The sequence below is a fragment of the Condylura cristata genome, unplaced genomic scaffold (genome assembly GCF_000260355.1).
Source record: "Condylura cristata isolate star-nosed mole 26May11 unplaced genomic scaffold, ConCri1.0 scaffold00024, whole genome shotgun sequence".
Classification (NCBI taxonomy): domain Eukaryota; kingdom Metazoa; phylum Chordata; class Mammalia; order Eulipotyphla; family Talpidae; genus Condylura; species Condylura cristata.
The window spans coordinates 2,910,248-2,932,789 of NW_004567125.1; the positions used below are offsets into that span (position 1 = coordinate 2,910,248).

The window sequence follows — 22,542 nt, forward strand, 5'->3', positions numbered from 1 at the left end:
CTGGCACTTCCTTCCCTCTCTGCTAACTCGGCCCTGTCATGGTCTCCCCCCCTGTCCCAAGCTGGGCTGCCTGTGGCCGCCAGGGACTCTGGCAGGGATGTGCTTCTGAATGAAAGAGGTGCCCATTGCAGGGCTCCATCCAGTGCAGTGAGGACCAGGGGTCCCATCCTTTTCACTTGCTCTTGGAGGCCTTCCGCACACCCCTCCCAAGGGCCCCGCCTGACTTTGGAGCCTGTCTGTGTCTAGGGCTCCATGTCAGCCTGCTCTCTCCTGCAGCCCCTGGGACCCTGAGCACAGGGCCGGGCCCAGGCTGCTCTGTGTGTTGAGTTATCAGCCTGGTGTCTAAAGCCCAGTGAGTGGAAGGGAAAAGCAACCCCCTCGCCAGCAGCTCCCCAGCCCCAGCCAGCATTCAGGCTTCCTCTTTGGATCCCACATCCCCTCACCTCTTGCAACAGTTGTCTAAAGTGACATTGCCAGAGACTTTGAATGAAAGATTCCTGGGAGTAGTTCATGAGAAGCAGACAAGAGAGGAGAAAGGAGCTGGGAGGAGTCAGGCCGGGGCAGGAACTCTGCAGGAAGGAGGAGGGAAGGTCCTGGGTGGGCAAAGGCTAGGAGGAGGGAACGGGCCTGCCTGCATCGAGGAAGCTGTGTGTTCACATGTGACGCATACTGTGTGTTCACATACTCACGCATGTATGTGTGGGGCAGGTGGTCACCTGCATGTAGGTGTGAGGTTGTGCACGCATGTACTGGGGTGAGTGATGGCATGTGCATGCGTGTATGGCTCATATTGCTGCGAAGCCAGGTTGCTAGGCAGTCAGTTGCCAGATCTTTGAGTGCCAGTTTGAGCTTCCTTGAGTGGAGGCTCCAGACAACCCTGGGAAAAAGCCAAGGGAGAGCCAAGTGAGCAGCTGCCAGCCACCCTCCACGTTGCGGCTCCTGCAGGCTGTGCTCCCCTGTACCCACAGCGGGCTGCCTCTCAGGCAGGCCTGGGACAGATAAACCACTGTCAGCTTCTCTGCCCCTCCCGGCTCCAGCACAGCCACCACAGAGGCCTCTGCTCAGAATTGCCTCGTGGACACAGGGCCCCGCCTGGTCCTGGCCAGACGTGGAGCACTTCCGCCTGGTCCCATTGCACCCTTCACCTTGCTGTCTCCTAATGAGGACTGTCACTGCTGCTCTCCAGTAGCATTTCAGAGCTGGATCTAGTTTATACCCCCACATGGTCACTGAAGAAACTGACCTGCACATGAGGAAGAGGGTGACAGAATCACAAAGCTGGAACAGAACAGGGCGCTTCAGGGGCCAGGTCAGAGTACTTGCTTTTCAGATAGCGCTGGCGTTTGGAATGGGGGGTGCTCGGAGATTAACACTGGTACTGGCTGTATGGCTGCTGGGACGTGGATGTCTGCTGTGCTTCCCCCTAATTTTGCCAGTCCCAAGTCCTAATTTTGCCAGTCCCTAATTTGGCCATTACTAGCTGTCCACCAAGATACTCTTGATGCAGAGGGAGTTAGAGATGAGCCTGAACCCCAGGAATCTTCTCTGTCCTGTTTCACATCTTTGTTCCTTCTGCGTGAACATAGAAAAATTATTAATTGGTTTTAGGAATTGGTAGGGGATTTTTGGAAGGGCAGGAAATGGAAGCTCAGAATGTTAAGTGTCATGCAGCTATTGGATCAAGGAATCCTGCCCTGAGATAAGTCTCTCTCTGCCTCTCAACCTGCTTTTTGCCCTATAGGGTAAAATGGCCCATGCAGAGCTCTGGTTACTGGGAAGAGGTCAGCCTTAGCTCCATTTTGGCCTAGAACAATGTGGCAGACTTGGCCTTCAATGGCTGGTTTGAGTTCTTGCTCAAGGACTGGGACAGATACCACTAGCACTGATGCCTGACAACTGGGCCATGGCTTAGTAGGCTACAACTTAGTAGGCTAAAAGTGGAGTTTTAAGTAGAGATGAATTGTAGAAGCTGGTTACTTGGTGTGGGCCAATTCAAGATGGGTAGGCTCCAATGGCCTCCATCACCCAGATAGACACATCCACAGACTAACCTATACTTGGTGTCATAATGTCTTCTGTGGTCCACTCAGATGGCCTTTGGGGTTGGTGGGTTTGTAGGTTATGGCTATGGAGACCCCAAAGGGTGTGATGGAGAAGGGATGATCTGACAGGCTCCCACAGATTGCTAACCTCCCACCACCTGGGCATGTAGAGTCTCTTTACTCCAGATTCTGTTTTGTCTTTAGCACTTTGAACACCTACTTTTCCCCTGTGTGGGCTTCCTGTTATTTTTCTTACTAATTTCTACTCTTCCAGGTATCTGTCAAATTCAGTGAGTTCTCCTGGAAGGCATTTGTTCCTGAATTCCTGGGACTGTTGAGGTAGGTACTTTTCTATAAAGACTCTACTGGAGTGAGAGCCAGTGGCCCTGGCTCTGATTCATGATAAGATTTGTTCAAGGGAGAGGTTAGAACCCATCAGGCTGTGTCAGTCCCTTGAACTTGAAGCCGACCTACTATGGGATCGATGCAGGAAGAGGAACTAACTGGCTCCTTCCTACCTAGGATTTCAGGATTGTTGGGATGTGGGTGAGGTGGAGGGGTGGGTACAGCAGGGACTTGTGTGTTATGGGCCATTTTCTCAGCCCCAGCATCCCAGCCAGCTCACAGTCTTGACTGGACATGTTCAGGCACCCTTAAGTAATGCTTTTAAAGGGCTCTGTGCACTTTAAAGTGGTGGTTTTATTTAATTTCAACAAAGTTGTAGTTGCAATTAGATCTGTCCAGATAATTAACTCCAATTTACTAGTTTGTAACTAGTAATTAATTACTAAAGCCTCCCAAGTGAGCCTGGGAAGAGAAAGTTGTTCCTCTGAGAATGGAGCCTTTATTCTGAAGGTTCAGAAACCAGATCACCTTGGGGGAAATTGTTCTTCCTATGGATCATCCCGGCTTTATTTTTATACACAGTTGCTAGTAATGGTGGGTAGGTCCTTCAGTTTTTTTAATTCTCTGTTTTCTCTTCTGAGAAAGGGGAGCAGTGCCTGCCTAAGTTAGCTCATAAGGATCAAAGGGCAGGAAAAAACAAAATTTGTGGTAGGGATGTAGCCCTCTCTTCTGGTGAAGCTCCAGGGTTATTCCTGGGTGTGGGTAAAGAGCACCTGCTTTACCACAGAGCATGTCCTGGGACTGGAGCTGGTGCCATGGTCACCCTCCCTTTGCCCTTTGAGAGCAATCTGGGGGAGTCTGGGTCAGATTGTGAGTTCTGTTGTTCTCCAGTGTTACTACTCCTGTGTAATACAGTTTTGTTTTGGGGGGTATTTAGTTTCTCAAATCAGTCATAAAGTGTCAATTTTCCCTACATCTACCCTAAAAGACATGGACAGTTCTTCCATTTCAGAAGGTTATATCTACTTGCAGTTTTGTTTCACACTTGAAGAATTCTTATTTCACATGACCTAGAGCAGTAAATCTCGAATTTGGAAGCAGAATAAAATCAGCTATAGTACTATGAACACTTAAAGAAATAATGATTACCACTGTAACAATGTGGGGGAGTGAATCTTGATCCCTGTCTCACACCATATTCCCAATCAGTTACAGTTAGAACATAGAACTGAATAAGAAATGAGAAACACCTAGATTATGGTAGGTCATGTAGGAGCATTTTTATGAACTTGGGAAGGGCAAAATTATATCAGAACTAAAAAAAAAAAAAAACTTGAAGAAAAGAATATGTAAATCAGACTTCACTAAAATAAGAAGTTATGTTTACCCAGAGATATGAATTAAGGAAATTAACGAAATGAAAAGTAAACCACAGGATAAGATACAATATATACAATCCATATATTGCAATACATAATTTAAAGAATTATCAATCTATATAAAGGCACAGACCTCTCCTCCCTTCAATTTAAAGGTTGGGGAAAGAGATACTTCACAAAATCTTATCTCCAAGTGCCAATAAGCATTTGGAAAGGTGTTCCACATTATGAGTCATCAGGGAAATGCAAATTAAACCCAAAATACGGTGCTACTAAATATGAACATTTATAAAATTGGTAAGGTTGTTGAACAACCAGACTGACGAATATTGTTGGTGGGAAAGTCATTGGTTCAATTCCTTTGGAAAGCAGATATTTTCTACTACAGATGGATCTACATAAATTCTGTGATCTAGCAATGCCAGTCTTGGCTATATGTTCCAAAGTGCATCTACATGGACACCAAGAGACAGGATTGTTCATTGCTACATTTTTCTGAAACCAGTCCAGTTCATTATCAGGAGAATGGGTGAATTGTAGAATAGAGAATTGCAATTATTGCTATATACAAGAACTTGGGTGAATTTTATAGACTGATAAAGAGCAAATGAAGTCAATCAAAACAAAGAAATATATACTCTATGATTCCATTTATATGAAGTTTGACAGCAAATAATGTTACGGTGATGGACCTCAAATTAGTATTTATTTGTGGGTGGGGTTCAAATATTGAAGAAATGCAGGAAGGAAGCTTTTGGAATGCCAGAGATGTTCTATATCTTGTTTTGGGCAGTATTCCATGGGTACATGTACTTTGTACAAATGCAATATATTGAAGGTTTTGCCATTTACTGTATCATGCTAGTCTTTAACACAAAACTTTACAGTATTGGGCTCTTCCTGGTGGCACACCAGGTTAAAGCATAGCACTTGAAAGCTAGCTGCAGCCTCTTCAGCACGGACAAGGAGGTGACCCATAGACCCAGAGACCTTTCCTGTCTCACCTGCTGCTCCCCTCAGCAGCATATTTTGTAAATGTGCCTATTCTGCTCCCCACACTCTCACTGCCCCTGCCTCTGGCCTGTACCCAGTTCTGTACGCATAAGTAAATAAATCTTAAAAAAAAAAAAAACCCACAAGAAACTTGACAATATTGGCCATTGGACCTTGATGTAGACTGAGTTAGAATGCAGAACCGTACTGGGACTTACGTGCTGGTAACTTTTAGCTACCCTGGTGATCCTTACATGTTACCAGGATGGAGAAAATATACTCTTGACCAAGAACCAATGCCATTGCTCATTACTTTGTTGCATATAGTTGAGAGCTTAGTTCAGTGGTTGGTGCCTCAAACGTGCAACACTGAATTGCTTTTGTAGATGTTGGAAAGAGGAGATGTTGTCTGCAGGAAATCCAGTGGTGTCTGTTTAACAAGACCAGTTCTGTAGCTGTACTGCACCCATCACTTACATAATGATTGAATAGGAATAGTTTGTAGTTATCCTAAATGTCTTAAGAAAGGTCATCAGGCTGAGAGGTGAAAGAGTAGCATTTGAATCCAGGCTCCTGACTACTTCAAACCAAAAAATGATAGGCCCAAAGCTTTATGTGCAGGAAGAAATTAGAAACACTAGAATAGATAATTTAAAGGAGAGGAGCCATGGATAAGAAGGGGATCAACTTGCCTTTCTAACATATACCTGATGCAAGATACCCCCTTTTTGTTTCCAATAGAGCGATTTCAAATTCATATTACAATCATTACTGCTTTTGTCCCCCTCCTCACCTCAAGGAAGAGCTGAGATCAAGCCTGTCTCGTAACAGTAATACACTGGAGAATGCGTTTTGTCTTGCTCTGACTCCCTCTACCACTGTTCTTGATCTACAGCCCTGTAGGAGAACTCCAGACTGGGGATATTCCTCAGAAAGGTGCTATGAGTTGAGATTAGTTAGGCAAGTGGCAGAGTGAATGCATAAGCAGTGATTTTGCATAATGAGGCGTGTGAAATCCCTCTGGAGGTTGTTAAAACAGCAGACAGACTGCGGTAAACAAGGAGGAAGGTAGGCTTTGAAAACAGATGGCTTTGAAAACCTGGCAAAGCCCTGTTTCAGACTTTTAAAAATTGGTTTCGTTAGTGCAAGCTATTTTTTCAAATTCAGCATGCATATTTTAAAGTTCTGTTCTAATGATAAAGTTCCGTGGGTAATTGAACATCAGTTTACATCCTGCTGTAAACATACTAACAACCAGATGTGATGGACAGCTTGAACTGCTCTTGTACATTTGGATTTAAGTGCATTATTTGGGGATCTGGTTGGGGTAGCTTTGCTGATTTCCATGCCGAGTAGGTAGATGACTGTAGCCTGCCCCTCTTTGCTAAGCAGACACCCGTGGGTGCTCCCTACAAATAATTAGAGGTTCTCCAGAGGGGGCTTTCTTCCACAGCTGTCCTTTTTTATTCTAGGAAATGCTTCAGACCCCTGCTTACCTTTCTGACCTATCTGCATTGCCTAGCCGTATTGCTCTCCATTATACTTCTACCATTTTTGAATGTGGTGTGATTTCTTGAGTCACCCTGCCTTGATGTAGGTTGAACCCTTTGTCTGGAAGATCCTTTTATGATAGTCCCTAACTTACTAACAGAGGCACCCATCAGAATCCCATTCCTAGATGTTTCAATATATAAGATTTAATGACAGACCTCTTCCGATCTCTAATACCTGAACTCTGAATTCAAGGCTGCCTTGTATATTTTTTATATATTTATTTCTAAATGTTACTTATAAATAGTTATGTATTTTACTTCTGGACAATGTAGACATATTTTGGAGCCACGTATAGTAAAAGCTCCTTTGACCAAACTACATTTAACCAATTCATGAAGTTAAAAATGCTTGTAGTTCAAAGTAATAGTCACAGTGATACTCTAGTAAAGATTTACAGAGTACTTGTTATGCTCTGGCCATATTTTAAACACTTTACTTCCATTAAGTCATTTCATCTTCACTGCAACTCTATGAGGTAGAGACTCTTATAACCAAATCTTATAGGAGGGGAAACTGAGGCACGGGGAGGCCGGGTAAGTACTTGCCCAGATCATACAGAGTCCAGATGGCAGAGAATTTGAACTCAGGCACAACGTTTGTTTTTAACCACTATGCTTTACTGCCTCTTACACTTGGGCTATGTGCTAACATGGATTATAATGATCTTTTGCATCACCGCTCTTAAACAAGTGGAACGTTCATCAAGAGTCAGTTGTATTTATGTCAGTTACACTGTTATTGTGATCATACAATTTAATTATCACATAAACTGATGCACCATGAGTGCAAAAAGTGAGTTTGTGTATGGAAATGAAATTGAATATTTGAGAAAGTCTCAATATGGACATGTTGCTAAAAATACTGCTGTCAAATTAAGATGACTGTAATAACTGTGAAAGTTTGGGAGGCCGGGGGAACATAGATATCTTCTCAGATTGCTTCTGAAATGTCTTAAAGAAACACAGTGATAAACCTACGAGATATATTGTGACTATGTGCTAGGGTGGTGGCCACGCTGGGTTTTGTTGTGGCTTTTTCAAAATTACTCAGTGTCCCTCTCACACTCAACTGTTCCAGTTTTCTTTATGAAGAACAAGGTCACCCTAATGATGGGTGTCTTTTAAGACAAGACAGAGAGCCACGATACAAACCACAGAGTTTTCTTCAAAGAAAAGTCCTTGACTACTCATTAAAAACCCTACCTCTTGGGAGCTAAGGCCAGTTTCTGAAAACGAAGCATAGAACCTTCTAGATCTTTTGAGAGTCTGGACTTTATGAGACGGTCCTCTTAAAACGTTGTGCTTGCATTCAGAAGGGAACGGTTTAGGAAGTTTCTGCTGCTGTGGGACAGGGAGTGAGAATCTTAAGCTTCCCACACATGGAAGAAAGTCAGATTCCTTACTTGGAGCAGCTTCAGAATCAGAGGACCCGCCATGGGCCCCAACAGTTGACCTGGAGCCCAGCAACGCCCCAGAGCAAATGCGATTATGGCTTCATGGGTGCCCTGGCCTTGGTTCAGGTGTGATGAATAATGCATTGATATTCATTTAGGGTTGAAACAGGGCAAGCATTATTATTTCAACGTGGGGTTTGTATCATTATTAAATCATTCCATAAATTAATCTACTTGTCTGGGTCAAATCTGGGGTTTCTGTTTGTCACGCTGGTTCATTTGGCAGCTCTTTTTAGTGTCTTTAATTTGGAAAGCTGTGCTTTCTCAGGTCTCTGTATAGTGAGATTCCTTAAGATTCGTAAGGATTTTGTTGCAGATTTGTTGCCTATATATTTTCAGTCATGGTGCTAGGTATTTAAACCCATTATCTCGTTTAGTTACCCATGGAATCCAGGAGATTTTGGGGGGGTGGCGGGTGATGGGGAAGGGTCTCTAATTTACCAGAGACACTAAAGTTCAGAGATGTGAAGTGATTGGCTGTGGTCATACAATTAGGAGATAGCAGAGCCAGCCACGAGGCAATCCAGGCCTTTCCACTGTCAAATCTTTATACCTTGCTGCTTCTGTTACAGTGTTTCCTCTTCGGCCAGCTAGATGGCCCTAAAAATGCCAGTGATCAGTAATAAAACAACTTTTATGTAATTATGCTGGGTCCTTCTGAACTCCCAACCTGGTATATGTCCTCACTGCTGGCCATGTGAGCCTGCTCCTCAGGGGGACATCCTCTTTCCCCAATCACACTGTCATCTCCCTGCATGATGGCCATTCTGATTGCCTCCAGGGCTCTCCTGAGTCAGGCCTCCAGTGGGCAGCACACAGTGGGGCTCATTCCTCTCTGAACGGGCAGCAGGGAGCTTTGAGAAATGTTTTCACTTGGTATATGGTTAGACCAACAGGAAGCCTTGGCAACGTCAGACAGAAGAGATGGGGACAGAATCTTGATATTCCAGGGTGAGGAAGCCTCATTCCAACCCCGCTCTCTGGGCCTGTTGCAGGCTCTCATTCTGAGGTGTGTGGGTCCCTGGCTTTGAGGATCCCATTCCTTGTGTCTTAGCTGTCAAAATCTGAATCCAGAGCTAGACTCACATTTGTCTGTGACAAGCCAGAGTCATACTTGTTGGTGACAAGGAGTTGGGATGTGCTTAGTCACTGCTCCTCACCTCATGGCATAGTTCTTGGGGTAACGGCATTTTTCCTAGCCCAAAGTTCATTCCTAGCACCCCTTTCTCAAATTGCAGTTTTCCAGCCAGGTTATGTTAGATGCTGTCACTAAGTGAATTTTTTTTCGTGGAACCCGTGTTCCATCAGCAGGTCAGCAGGGGACCCTGGTGACTTTGTCTGGAGATGGCCTCCAGCAGAACCTGAAGTTCCAAAGCAAAACCCTAGGTCGCCCTTCCCATCCCATGCAGTGGGTAGTGTCAGCTGCTCACATGGTGATTCACCCAAGCCCAGATCAGCTTCTGCCAATAAACAGAATTAGACAGAGACAGAGAGAGTCTGTGTAATTGTTTTCTAATTGTATTACTCGGCGCCTGTGGGCAAAACAACAACCTCCCCCCAACCTCCCTTGTACCAAAGACCTACTGAATGGAGAACCTAGTGCAAGTGGAGATAAAACTGTGGGAGATAGGGGTGCTCCGCAGGGGCTCTTGAAGGAAGGGCTAAGAAGACTGTGCATACTTTCTAGCTCTCATGTCCTAGGATGTGTTGTTACACTCTTCGTGTGTGTGTGTGTGTGTGTGTGTGTGTATGCATGTATGCATGTCTTGCACCCCTGTACAGGCTTCCATTTTAATTGGGTCAATGTTTGTGCCGTCTGGTGGGTGATAGTCTCAGTATCCCCCAGGGGCTGGTCTTGTGGCAGACTGCACTTCTGATATTGCTCTTGCACCAATGATTCAGGTGACATCCTGTCAGAACATGAGTTGATTATAAGAGCCCATTCAAGTGTTATCTGTGCTACTGACATTACAGGGTGAACAGCATGATAAGGTTTGGGTTGCAGCAAGAGTTCATGCTCTCTTACTCGATTTGCGCCTATGTGCGTAAAGGTCTCTATGGTGCCTCAGATCATGTTCGGGTTCACGTTCCCCCAACTCTTAGAAGCCACCCAAAAGATCAGTCGCATCCTATCTCCTGTAATGCTGATTTCTCAGAATGCTTTTTAGTGATCTCAAGCTAGTGGGGGCAGGCTTCACCCTCTGCACCCCAGAAAGCCAGGCTCATCATGGGTGACCCACAATTATCTGGGGCTTGACTATTTTCAAAGGGACTAAGAAAAAAATGTGAGGAAGACATTTGTTTCTTTTTAGAATTACACTGCTCATCCAGAGGAAAGTTCTCTCCCAGTTTTTTTTTTTTTTTAAAGATTTATTTATTTATGCACATAGAACTGGGGTGCAAGCCAGAGGTGCAGGGGCGGTGAAAGCACTCACCAGAGACAGAGTGGGGAGCAGAGCAGGCAGATCGATGAAGTACACTGCTGAGGGGAGCAGTGGGAGAGACAGGAGAGGTCTGCTGTGCCTTGTGGATCACCTCCAGGGCGGGGGATGGAACTCTCACTGAAGCGGCTGCGTCAGCTTGCAGTGCTGCGTCCTGACCTGCTACGCCACCAGGGAGGGCCCATGTCACAGTTTTTAATGTTTTCATTTATTTCCTACACAAGAAACACCATTTGGGAGGAAGTCTGCTACTCTTATCCTCCAGTCTTTCTCTGTCTGTCTCTCTCTCTGTGCTGGGCTGCTAGCCGCTCACTATGTGATCCGTCCACAGTGTCCGCCTTCCGCTGTTCTCCGGATTTCCGGTTGTGAAGTCCGTGACGTCAGTTTGGCCCTGCCCTTTCTCTGAAACTTTGTTAGCATTATCTCCCCTAGCCTTGAAACTTCCATAAGCCGTGGCTCCTCTCTGCCACCAGAATGTACGCTACAGTCTGCTCACCATTAACACGTCTCCCATCTCAGTCCAGTTCCCATGTCTCCTCCCTCTTCTGCTGTGGGGGTCACCCCCCTTCTACCTGGCTAGCCTAGCCTTTGGTTCATGACTTGGTCGTTATGAACACAGTTTGGAAATATTCCTTGTATTTTCTTTGCATCTGGGTCAAAGTAGATTTTGATGACAAAGAGAGGTGGAGTGGGGCAATCTCCACCTGGCGTCTTAGCTTCAAAGCCCAGAAGCCAGGGTGGGCTACATGTTGGTAGGTCTGAAGGTGCAGCTAGGATTTCTCAGATGGACCACTCTTCCTTAGAAGATTACATTGGATTTTTTCCTGCCACCTTTGATTCATGCTGTCACCTAGGAGAAATCATACAGAGTTGTACTCTATCAAAGGTCTGGAAAAGGGCCACCAATAGAGACAGACAGAATGATAGGTAAAGATTGGGCATGGTCATTTGGAGACCTTTGGTGTTGGCTTAGCATGGCAATGGTGGGCAAGGGTTTTCTCGTATAGAAAGTAGGAATGTACTAAAAAAAACCCCCCAAACCCAAAACTTTATTGAAGTATAATAATAAACACAAATGAACATAGATATATAGCTCCTTATCTTTTCACAAACTGGACATCTCATTAGCACCCAGATCAAGAAATCCACAGTACCTATCCCCTGCTCTCTTTACCTGCCCTGCCGGTCACGACCTTTGCTCTCAGAAAAACTACTATTTTGATTTCTGACAGCTTAGATTGCTTTTGCCTTTGTTAAATATCTTGTATTAATACACTATAGGTAATAGAACCATAAACATGTATCTCGTGTCTCTTTTCTCTCAACACTATTTGTGAGATCCATCCAGAATGTTGTGAGCAATTGTAAATGATAACATTTTTTTTTTAAAGATTTATTTATTTGTACATACAGAACTGGCATACAGGCCAGAGGCTCAGGGGCGGTGAGAGGCTTCACCAGAGACAGAGTGGGGAGCAGAACAGGCAGATCTATGAAGTACATTGCTGAGGGGAGCAGCGGGCTGGCCAGGAGAGGTCTGCCTCGCCATGTGGTCACCTCCGGGGCAGGCGGGAATCGAACTCATGCGAAGTGGCTTTAGTTTCTCAGTGCAGTGCTTTAACCCGCTGCACCACCAGGGAGGGCCGTAAATGATACATTTTTTTAACCATTCGAGCAGTGAGATTTTTTATAATGAGGAACAAAAGAATAACTTAATTTTTATCGTTTATTGACCCCCAGTGGCTAATGTTCTTAATGCATATATGCACTTGCATACCCAAAAGCTACCATTTTCTTGATTGTATGAACTCTGCTGTTATAGTCATTAGGACAGACATTTGGATATCCTCAATTCTTGTACACTGGCTAGAGTGTAGGGGGGAATCAGCTATGATGTTCATCCCTGACATTCTCATTTCTCCTGGAGATAGTCTTCTAGCACTCATTTTATATCAGGGGCGGGGGGAGGGAGAGAACCAGGTCTCCCAGCATGGTTTCCACCATCAACCACCTGTTTTGTGCTTTGAGTCTTCAATGATGCAATCTGACTCTCCCCTTTCAGATGCTCCCTGGGGCAGATGGGAGAATGTGGCATTGGGAGAGTAAGTGGCTTATCCAGCTTACACACTGGTACTAGGATTTAACTCTTCTCACTTCCTCACCTGGTATCTCTGTAGATATTCCTCTGAGCACCCGCTATCACAGAGAAAACCCAGGAACTCTGAATAGGAAGCTTGAGTCTTCCACAGAGCATTGAACTTAAAAACTAACGGACATGGCAAGTGTCTGGTGTGGGTGAAACTAGTTGCTGTTGTCTGCACAGCCTTGGGTTCCCACCTTTGAGCTGCCCAGCAGGTGGTGAGCTGGGAAAGCCCTCACTCCCTTTCACCTCTCTGGCAAGGGACCAGGTGGCCAAAGGGACAAGTAGAGATAATCAGAGGACAGAGAGGTGACTTGGTTACCTGGAGGTGAGGAATGGAACAAGCAGCAGCAGGCCAATTTTTTATGCCAATTGGAAACCAGACAAGGCCAAAGTAAAAAAGAAAAATTAGTTCTTCCTTTTTCCTAATTAGGAGCCTCTGGGGAAAGGCACAGGGTTGGCTCTACAGTCTTCGTGGCCTAAAGATTTTCTCAGAGATCATTCCCCAGTTGTGTCTTCTGAGTTTTGATATAAACTTGATCTCTTTTGTCCAGGCTGGGTAAGAGGCCTCTCAGGGCTGCTACCTCTGACGCACCTGCCCCTTAGCCCCAGTGAAAGGCAGACTCTCATGCTTCCCCCTGCAGTCCTGCGGCCACCTGTTGCCCATGCCTTCTGCCTGGCCTACAGTGGCCTTCGTGATCACCCCCTCACCTCCCCACAATCTCCCCTCCGCCCCGGTTGCTGGCACTCCCTTCTCACGCTCTCTGCTCCAGTGGCAGAACTCTATTCCCTAAGCGCCACGCACACAGCTCATAACACCAACTTCTCCGTGACTCCCACATGCCTGCTCCTTCCCTCTTGAAAGACTCAACTCAGTCCTCATTCTTCCAGGAGGCACTTTCTCCTTCCCTCTGGATTCCCCCCATTCCGTGCCCGGCTTCCTTCTGTCCAGTTCTCACGCAGTGACCTACCCTGAGCTAGATTCTCTCTCTGGATTACATGCTCCTTAATTTTGGACTTTGAGCATGTTAGGAGACAACCTCAGTGTTTTTTGCCCTAAACAGCACAAAACCCACCGTGCTGACTTGAGGTGGGTGAAAGAGAAGAGCTCAGGCCAAGGAATGACCGCTGTGCCCCAGAGATCCTTCTGGGCAAACCCCACTCATCCTGGGGGTGTCTCCACACCAGGTTTCAAAGCTTGTCCTATGGGCCGGTGAGCTCTGCAGTTCTGAGGGGATTCTTCTGTGCCTCTGGGGTTAATGGGTCCATTCCCGGTAAACGGCAGTTCATGCCCACTGCCCGTGAAGGGGAGCCAGCGCCCAAGGCGAGGGAGGAGGAGGATGTGCTGTTCCAGTTGGTTCAATAGCCGACAGCTGCACTGACTTAATTGGGTTTTATTCTATTTGATCTAGGATAAAGAGGATTTTTGAGAGTCCATTTTCTCCTTCTTAAGTCTTCTTGCTAAAAAAAATTTAAAAAAAATAAAAAAAGGCACATCCTGACAGTGCCGGTTCCCAGGCCGGTGCTGGCCGCGCAGGGACACACGGGGGCAGTAGCGCACCACCAACCCCTCCGGGCGCCTGCGAGCCGATTGTGAATCTGGAGCAGGCACCGAGAATTTTCCCTCTAAGTAGATATTTTCCATTTCATATCCATTGGTGAGAAATATCACTTAAGACGAAGCTGGAAATAAATTAAGCAGGGAACCTCATAAAGAGGTTTGCCTTTGCGTTTCAGCCCCGTCTGCGGGTTTTCCCTTCAAGTCTTCAGGCTGATCCCACAGCACTCCCAGTTGGTGTCTGTTGAGCCATCAGGCTGTTCCTCTCAACTGGACAGTGTTCCTGGGAATTCCAGGGCAACCAGAACATCTCTGTGTCCATTAGCGGCTTTTGAGTGTCTAGTATGGAGCAGGCTCTGTTCTACAGACGGTGACACGTGTCACTCAGTTTAATACTTGGGGAAATTCACATCATTTACCTACACACCCCAGGGAGACTCAGGCTCAGTAGGATTGAGCCCTGGGCCCCAGTGCACACAGCTCAAAGGCACAGTGAACTTTAATGTGTGTTCTGTAAAGGCAGGGGGGATGCTTGTCTCCTCCTAACACAAGGACAGTGCCAAGGTGCGTGGCTGACACTAGAATATTTGTGGAGTGAGTCAGTGGCAGAAGTGCTGGTTCCCTCCAGGTGCACGCTCCACTGCTGTGAAGCCCTTGGATTTGAGAGGAAAGCTCCCCCAACCCCAGGAGTTCTGCAGACCTGTACTCCAAGAAGGCTGAGGAGAGATCACTGCCTCTTAAAAGGCGATTTATGAGCTCTCCATGGTGGTGCAACGGGTTAAAGCACCGCATTATGAAGTTCTCCAAAGCCACTGCAGCACCAGTTCAATCCCCCACCAGGGAGCTGACCCACATGGCACGGCAACCCTCTCCTGACCTGCCTGCTGCTCCCCTCAGCAGTGTATTTCAGTGCATCTGCCTGTTCTGTTCCCCACTGTCTCTGGTGAATCTTCTCACTCACCACGCCTCTGGCCTGTACCCCAGTTCTGTAAGCATAAATAAATAAATCTTTAAAAAAAAAAAAGGCGATTTGTTGCCACACAAATTCACTGTGAAAGAAAGGAAACAGCAGAGCATGGACTTGGAGCTTAAGATTTCATGCTCTGCACACTGTGGAAACCTGCCCTAAGAGGCTGGTCCTTACCTACAGGGGAGGGCAGTGTTTTGAGTCCAATCTCGCCAAACGAGGGGAACATTCTGGGATGCGCAGGCAGAGAATATGCCCCAGGGGCCATGACTATGTGGGGACCAGGCCCAGATTGGGGAGTCACAGACAGATGCTCTACTTGGAACTGGGGTCTCTCCCCCTCCCCTAGCTCACAGAGGCCACCCCCCCCCCGCCTGCCTATCTGCCCTGTGCTGGGATAAGGCACAGACCTGTCGGGTAACTCACAGTGGGAGTGGTTCGGGAGCTTGCTGAGCTCCACTGTGCAGAACGAGATGGAGCTTCAGCATCCTGGACCACCCAAGGGCATCTCAGAAAGGGAGGACAGTGGACCGGTACTAGCGGCTGGGGGGTTGTTGCACAGTTAAAACAGTTTGTCGATTCAACCTGTGTGTCATCGTTCCCAACTACTGAGAGTTTTCTCATGGTAAAATGCACTTGGATTTTGGCAGGAGATAGGCTTGCACTCCACAGGCTGGCCTGGAAGGATAGCACCCCATGGAGGACACCCCATGGTAGTGGGGAGACAAGGGTCCCCTAGAATAAAGAAGGAAAGAATCTTGTGCTCCTTGCTCAGGAAGAAAGAGGGTTCAGGACCCCAGCCCAAGTGGTGGTGAAGGGGGGTGGCTGTATTGGACTCTTGCTTCTCTGATGGGCGTGGGCCATGGTGGCCCAAGGTGGGCTCACCATGTCTGGGCATCTGTTGTGAGATGAGGCTGGGCTTTCTAGGTCTCTTGGTAGGTGAAACTTGGTTTCTGAACTGTTACTTCTGTTTGGAAAAAGGGCACTCATTCAAGTTTCTTCAAAAGTGGGCTGTGGAGGGGATGTTGGTATGAGCCATAGGCGTCATTCTCTGTCCTGGAGCAGAGCAGGAAAGGGTGATGCTCCCTCTATCTTGCTGATCTCTCTGTTGCTCCAGGCTGCGGCACCTCACTGTCTTTGATCCCTCAGCATTTGCTACATGTGAGGGTGGGTTGTTTGGGTCCTGAATCTGCTTCATGTCATCTTTCGACTTTTCTAGTGCTCATTGGCTCAGCCTCTTGGTACAGTTCCCACAAGCAGGAGTCTGAGCTTATTGTTGGCTGTCAGACTTACCTTGGGTCACTTGCACGAGCAAGACTGAGTTGCTCCAGTGCCTCTTCTGATCTCATTGACTTGGAGTGGAGAAAGGGTTATTATATGCTTTGTCTCAGTTGACCTTGCCTTTGTGCATGAGGCTTCCTGCTAAGCGTGGTTTCAACTCATGGTCTCTGCCCCACAGCCTTGTACTGCACGCAATTCCTGCTCCTGGGGTGCAGCGTGGCCACCCAGAACTCCTGCCAAAGGCAGTGAGATCAGCCTCCAGCCCAATGTGCTTCTGAAATGACCACATGTAACCTGGCACGGGCTGGTTCTGAATGTGATAGCACCGTGAGGATTTTATCTGGAGCTGTGTTGAAAAGAGAAACGGCAAGGTTCAGCCTTCCGTCCAGTTTCCGTCTGGAACAGGAAGTATAGAAATGTGCCATAAATGCTTGACTTTGCCAGCAATGAGCTCCTGCTGGTTACAAGTGGACACAAGAGGGTTACTCAATGGGAGCAATGCAGTTAATAAGGGGGGCATCATGGTTGCCTGAGTGCTCCACATGGGCAGTCTTGGACTCTAGTGTGCTGTCCACTCACAGTCACATTCATGACCCATCTTAACCAAGTTGTTTCCCTGTGCATGGTTGCCCAGCCTGCAAGCCTCACACTTGGGTTCAAGTTATCTCACAACCTCACTGCCCATAGCAATGGTTCCAAGTCTGTGATTCCAGACCTCGGTCATTTCTCTGTGATATGGCTGATTTTATGTGTCTACTTGATTGGGTCATGCGGTGTCCAGATACATGGTCAAATATTCTTTGGTGTGTGCCTGTGAGGGCATTGCAAGATGATATTCACATGTGAATTGAAGAAAACAGATGGCTCTCGCCAGTGTGGGTGGCTCTGCCAATCTGTTGAGGGCCTAAATAGAACGAAGGGGCTGTTTCTCCCACGACTAAGAGGGAACTCCTCCTGCTTGATTACTTGAGTTGAGACATTGGTCTTTTCCTGCTTTTGGATTTGAACTAACCATTAATCAGCTCCTCTTGGATTTCGAGTCTTCTGGTTTTTGGATTGGAATGTACACTATCAGCAATCTTGGTTTTCAGACATTTGACTCAATGGGGACCACACCGCTGATTCTCTTGGACCATCTGCAGAACTTGGGATTTCTCAGCTTCCTTAATCACAAGAGCCATTTCCTTCAAGTCCTCTAATAAGTCTCTTTGTGTATACTTTTGCTGGTTCTATTTTCCTGGAGAAATTTAACGAATGCATCAACCTGCAAATGTTTTTTGAGTCTGAGCTTTCCTTCCATCCTTATCATCACACTCCTGGACCTCATTTGAGTCAAGTTGTTGTTGACTCAGTGGTGTGAAAAGCTCAGCATTCCCTCCACTGTCCTCTCTGCCAGTTTTTGGCTTCTGAAATGACCGAAGGGGTTTTGGCTTCATGAAATATATTTTGAAGTGACTGGTCTACAATATCTAGGGTAACTCTTTAGCGTGCCTTCAAGTTAAGCAGGCTCTGAACCCTGTGGTCTTTCTAACATATTGACCATGCACACATCATCGCAGGTAGACAAATTTATAAAAACATCATGTTCGACCCCCGTGAACATGCTATTTCCTCTGCCTTAAAAGCCCTCCTATACCTACATCATATTGCAACCAGTAAACTCTCCCATCTTTCAAGATGAGCTCAAGTATCACATCATTGGTAAAAGTCCACTCTGACTATGGGAAGAGGCTGTCACTCCCTCTGGCTCCCATACCACTTACCCTCTTGTATTGTCTTTATTAATGTGCTTTTCTTCCCTCTCCTACAAGTTCCCGGAAAGCCTGCTTCTTTGAGTGCCTAGAAGCATTCCTGAGCACTTAGTACATGTTACAATACGTGGAAAGAAAGAACAGTGAGTGTATTGCATGTGCCTGCTTATAACTCGATTTTCAAAATATTGGTCAGAGAGACAAGCACAGATCCTTTAATCCTGAAGGTTTATCCAGATTATTTGACCTAATTCTTTAATACCACATCATCAGATAATTCTGTGTGAGCAGACCATTGTAACGTTAGCAAATACAGTGCTGAGTTTCACCTCCACTGTGGTACGGACGTGTGGAGTCCTTTAATGAATGTACACAGAGAGATACCAGGAGATTAGCATTCTTGTAATGAGCAGGAGAGAAACATTCATCAAAACTGTGCTAGTGCTATCAGCAGACCATCTCCAAGCAGAGACTGAAGGTAAATGGCAGTGAGAGACGTGGTTTTCTCAGGTTGGTCACGGGGAGGCTTGTCAATTTCACAGCTTATAAAAGATGAATGGTGAAGGAAATAAGATACAGCCACAGTTATCTAATTGCAGAAAACGCTTTGTCTAAAATACAACCCAGAAGGAAAGAGTAAGAAAAGTAAAATCTTTTTATTTTTTTCCTTTTTGAGTGGGGCTTAACATTTACTTTTGACTTTAGAAGCAATGGAAATTCCTGAAGAGGGAAACTGCCCCCCACCCCAAACCTGGAGTGTGGGCCAGCAAATGAGCAATTCCTCATTTTCAAGGGAACCCAGATAGGGAGATCCATTTTGAGAACTTTCAGAATCAGGAAGACGCAGCTGGTCCCCGCCTCCTGCAATCTGAGCAATGACTTGGACCCCTCCTGGGGCGTTTCCAGTTCTCAGCCCTGAGACCACAGCTCTCAGGATTGTCTGGAGTTCACCAAAATTGCCAGTGCTCTTTTCTGGTGAAGATTGAAGGGCTTATTTAGTGGGGTGTGTTCACATACCTCTCCGACCCCTATAAATGTAGTATTGCCCTCTTGCTATGTACCCAAGAAGCTCATACACGGCCAGTCATGGCCAATAGTTTTCATCTCTGGAGTTCCCTCGAACATTCTTCCATTGACCAGATAGACCTCACTGGACTCATCAGCAGTCAAGTGTTTCAGAAGGGGGAACCACATTGGATATCGGAATAGGGAGATTTAACATAAAGAAATGTCTATTAGAAGCAGATGGTTGACAACAGAGGGAGGTAAAAGAGGATTCCACAGCATCCAGAAGTAGCAAGAACAAAAAATCAGCTGCTATCAAGGGATGGCGAGGGCTGAGCAGCCCGAGGCCAGGACTGTGCTTCACTTCTCAGAAGGCATGGCTGTGGCAGGAGCGGGCGATTGGCAGGTGGCAGAGCCTGCAGGCAGGGCTGCTTGGGAGCCACGGCCAACCTTACCCGGACAGAGTGGGTGGGGGGAGGAGCTGCTGGGGAGGGAACTCATTTAGTTGGTCTGTGGGCTTGCATGGCCGACAGTAACGGGAGAACTGAACCCAGAAGGAAAATGACCTCTGGTCACAGTCACTTTTCTGGGCTACTCAGTGAGTGCATTCTGGCAGCTCTGCTAACACAAAGTTGGGCAGAAGGCAGGGGGTTGAGAGACCACACTCTGACAAACTGGGCATGAACTAGGCTGTAACTCTCTCAGCCCAGAAGGTATGGAAACACTGCTTGAAGCATGGAACTGCAGCTTTAAAATCACCTGCAACTTGGCAGGGACGCCCCACTGTAGCTGCTATATTGGCTAGAAAGATAGAAAAACAGTCCTCTCCCAAGGTGGGGCCTGTTGTCCACACCTAGAGGGTAGGCCCCTCGCATGTCCTGGTTGACACCTGCTTGTCCTCCCATTAATTTTTAGCTATCTCTGCAGTTGGATGTCCTTTGTCTGATGGTAGCTCACCCCAGGTGCTCACAAATGGTCTTGTTACCCCAAATTCCTCTGACACTATTGACAAGGATGTTGATAGTGTCACCCTGAAGGAAGGACAGCACTCACCAATGGCTTTAAGAGTCAAGAGATACGTGCTTCCAAGTTGACGTGGGGAGGACAATTCTGAGAGGCTGCCCATGCATTCCCTAGTGTGTTCGGGGACACGGGGGCATGGGTGCACTAGCAGGGACCTCAGTAATGCCCCATCCACAGGCTTTTCCTCCCTGCCTCAGCATCCCCTCACAAATAAGTGACCCACACTTCAGTTTCTTTTTTAGGGGAAGGCAAGCTAATCCAGGCAAGGATCAGAATCCTTCCTCTGTCCTCAGCTGTTCTAAGCTGCATTTCATGTTCAACTTTACCTTGTACTTTGGTAGCTGTTGAGCACTTCATTGTAGCTGGTTTCTCCCTTTCTCAACTGATCTTGTTTCTTCTCCATGGGTCAGGAGCAATGCTTGCATCTTTTACAATCTTTAACTGGTACTGGGCCCGAGAAGTCACCGAACCCAGAGGAATAGCACTCCCTAGAGAATTCTAACTCAGTGATACTTATTTCAGTCAAAGGACTTATGTTATACATTATACATGGTCCGAACGTCTATTCCACTGCATTAAAGTACCCCATTTAGACTTGAAATACCATGTCCTGACATGCCGATATGCAACAGAACTCATTTTTCTTTAGGCCTGTGGGAGATGGAGCTGTGGAATCAAGCTGTGCCAGAACTGAGCTTGTCAATCTGAGTCCTCTGGATCCATATGGCGAATGTGGGAGTTTGTTCTTTTATTTAAAAAAATCCTCTTTTGTAATTAATTGCAGTAATAAATGAACTTTTACCCCATTATTGTCTATCATGTGTCTCTTGCCAATTAGCATGGTTGCACCTCATGGTTTAATTTAGCATCAGCTGTAAAACTTGAAGAAATATTGCACCACCTTTGAATATTAATGCAATTTTGTTTCCCTGGGGTATTAAACTGTCTGATCTACTGGACTCTCTCCACTTGGGAGTTTTTGGATTTTTAACTCAAAGTGTAGCTCATATCTATAATCTTCCTTTTGTAGGCTGGAAAAGATTCCCTGTTCATCTAGTAGCCCACTTCCTGTCAAGAAAAAGAGAGGTTGCCAAATCTTTTAAGAGATAAAAATTCTAGACCAGTGCAACAGCTCCTTTTTTTTTTTTTTTCCAGATCATGTTTCCTGAGGTTTCACAGAAGGTGAACGAATATGTTTTAGAAACTCATCAGAACAGGAAGGATTCTTTGAGATTCAGCCCTTAGTATAACACACTGGTGCTTAGTACATGGCAGGGACTCACCCACTCTCCTTGCATCCTTGAGGGAGTTATGCCCCAGAGTTACCTGTCCAGACACCTGCAGGTGAATCTCCAAGAATTTCTAATGTGTGTGGACTGGGACCTGTTTAGTGCTGTGTGATGGATCCCCACCTCCCTGCATTCTGGGGACTCCTGAGCACCTCCAGTGGTCCAGAGCTTCCCTGTGTGGGGAAAAACTACATGTTTTCTAGAACCCAGCTGATAACTATGTGGTTTGCTTGGCAAGAAAATGCCTCCCTCAACATGACACCCACCATTTTTTCAGAGCAGGATGGTCAGTCTCTCAGTACCCCCTCCCATGGCTGAAGGTTAATGGGAACCTGGTTCCTCTCTCAGCAGCCACTGTGTTTGCCTATCGGAATGCCCTGAAATAGGTCTCCTGGAGACAGCTCAGCTTTGCTTCAGTTTACTCTGTCGATTCCCCTCTCTCCAGTAGAGCTTGCAAGCTTGAGCCAAAGTTGGCTGGTAATTTTTCCATATTCCCTCCAGCTGTGTCCTTAGCCAGCATCCGTAGCGATTGGCGGGCCCGGATGCAGGAGTCCGGGTCTTTGCCTGTGTCTTGTGGCCCTTCTCTGTAAGCATCCTGAGAGTTTACAGTTAGTCCATTTAGCAAAAAGCCAGCAAGCAAGCCAACAAAAAGCCCCACGCTGCTTCCAAACTCCCTGCAGGCGGCACCACGTGTCCCTCCCTAGCTTTTAACTTGTAACTGAGATTCTATTCCCAGACGACCGGCCTGCAGACACCTCAGCTTCTCCCACAATCCCTTTTCCCACATGGATTGATTCGCTCATTTGTTCATCAAACATTTATGGGCCGCTGAGCTTTATGGAGCCCGAGATGAGTCAGACAAATGCTATGTCCTGGAGAGGTTCACAGTGCAGGGAATAAGAAAGACACATAAATTGAACATTATAATCAGCGCGATGGGGCTGTGAAGCAGTAGGAGTCATGGAGCAGAGAAGGGCCCTGAGGGTGGGTTCAGGAAGGGGAACCCATGCAGAGGAAGTGAGGTCACAGGGAGGAGAGTGGGAGTAACGTGCTGGGATGGGGGCAGGTGGGAATGGAGTCCCTAGAGTAGGCCAAGTGTAGGAGATGTATTATGGGGGGAGAAAATGAGAGTGGGCACACAGAAGGCTTGAAAGAGCCTGTGTTCGCTTTCAAGTCCAAGAAAAGACTTGAGCTGCACTGCAGGTGATGGGAGCTAGTGGGAAGCCCCTCAGCAGGGGAATGACAACGTGCTCAAGGGTGTGGAGGCTGCTTGCAAAGGCTGAGGCCGAGGGGGAAGCAGAAGCTGAAGCACAAGCTATGA

General features: G+C 46.7%; 1 long non-coding RNA gene across 1 annotated transcript in view; it reads left to right on the forward strand.

Moving 5' to 3' along the window:
• The window catches only part of LOC105854023, a 126,443-nt gene that overhangs the window by 10,439 nt on the left and 93,462 nt on the right, over positions 1-22,542 (forward strand). The window contains exon 2 of the long non-coding RNA XR_001145751.1: positions 2,317-2,381. This is a non-coding gene — a long non-coding RNA (uncharacterized LOC105854023). The remainder of the gene's footprint in view (positions 1-2,316; positions 2,382-22,542) is intronic.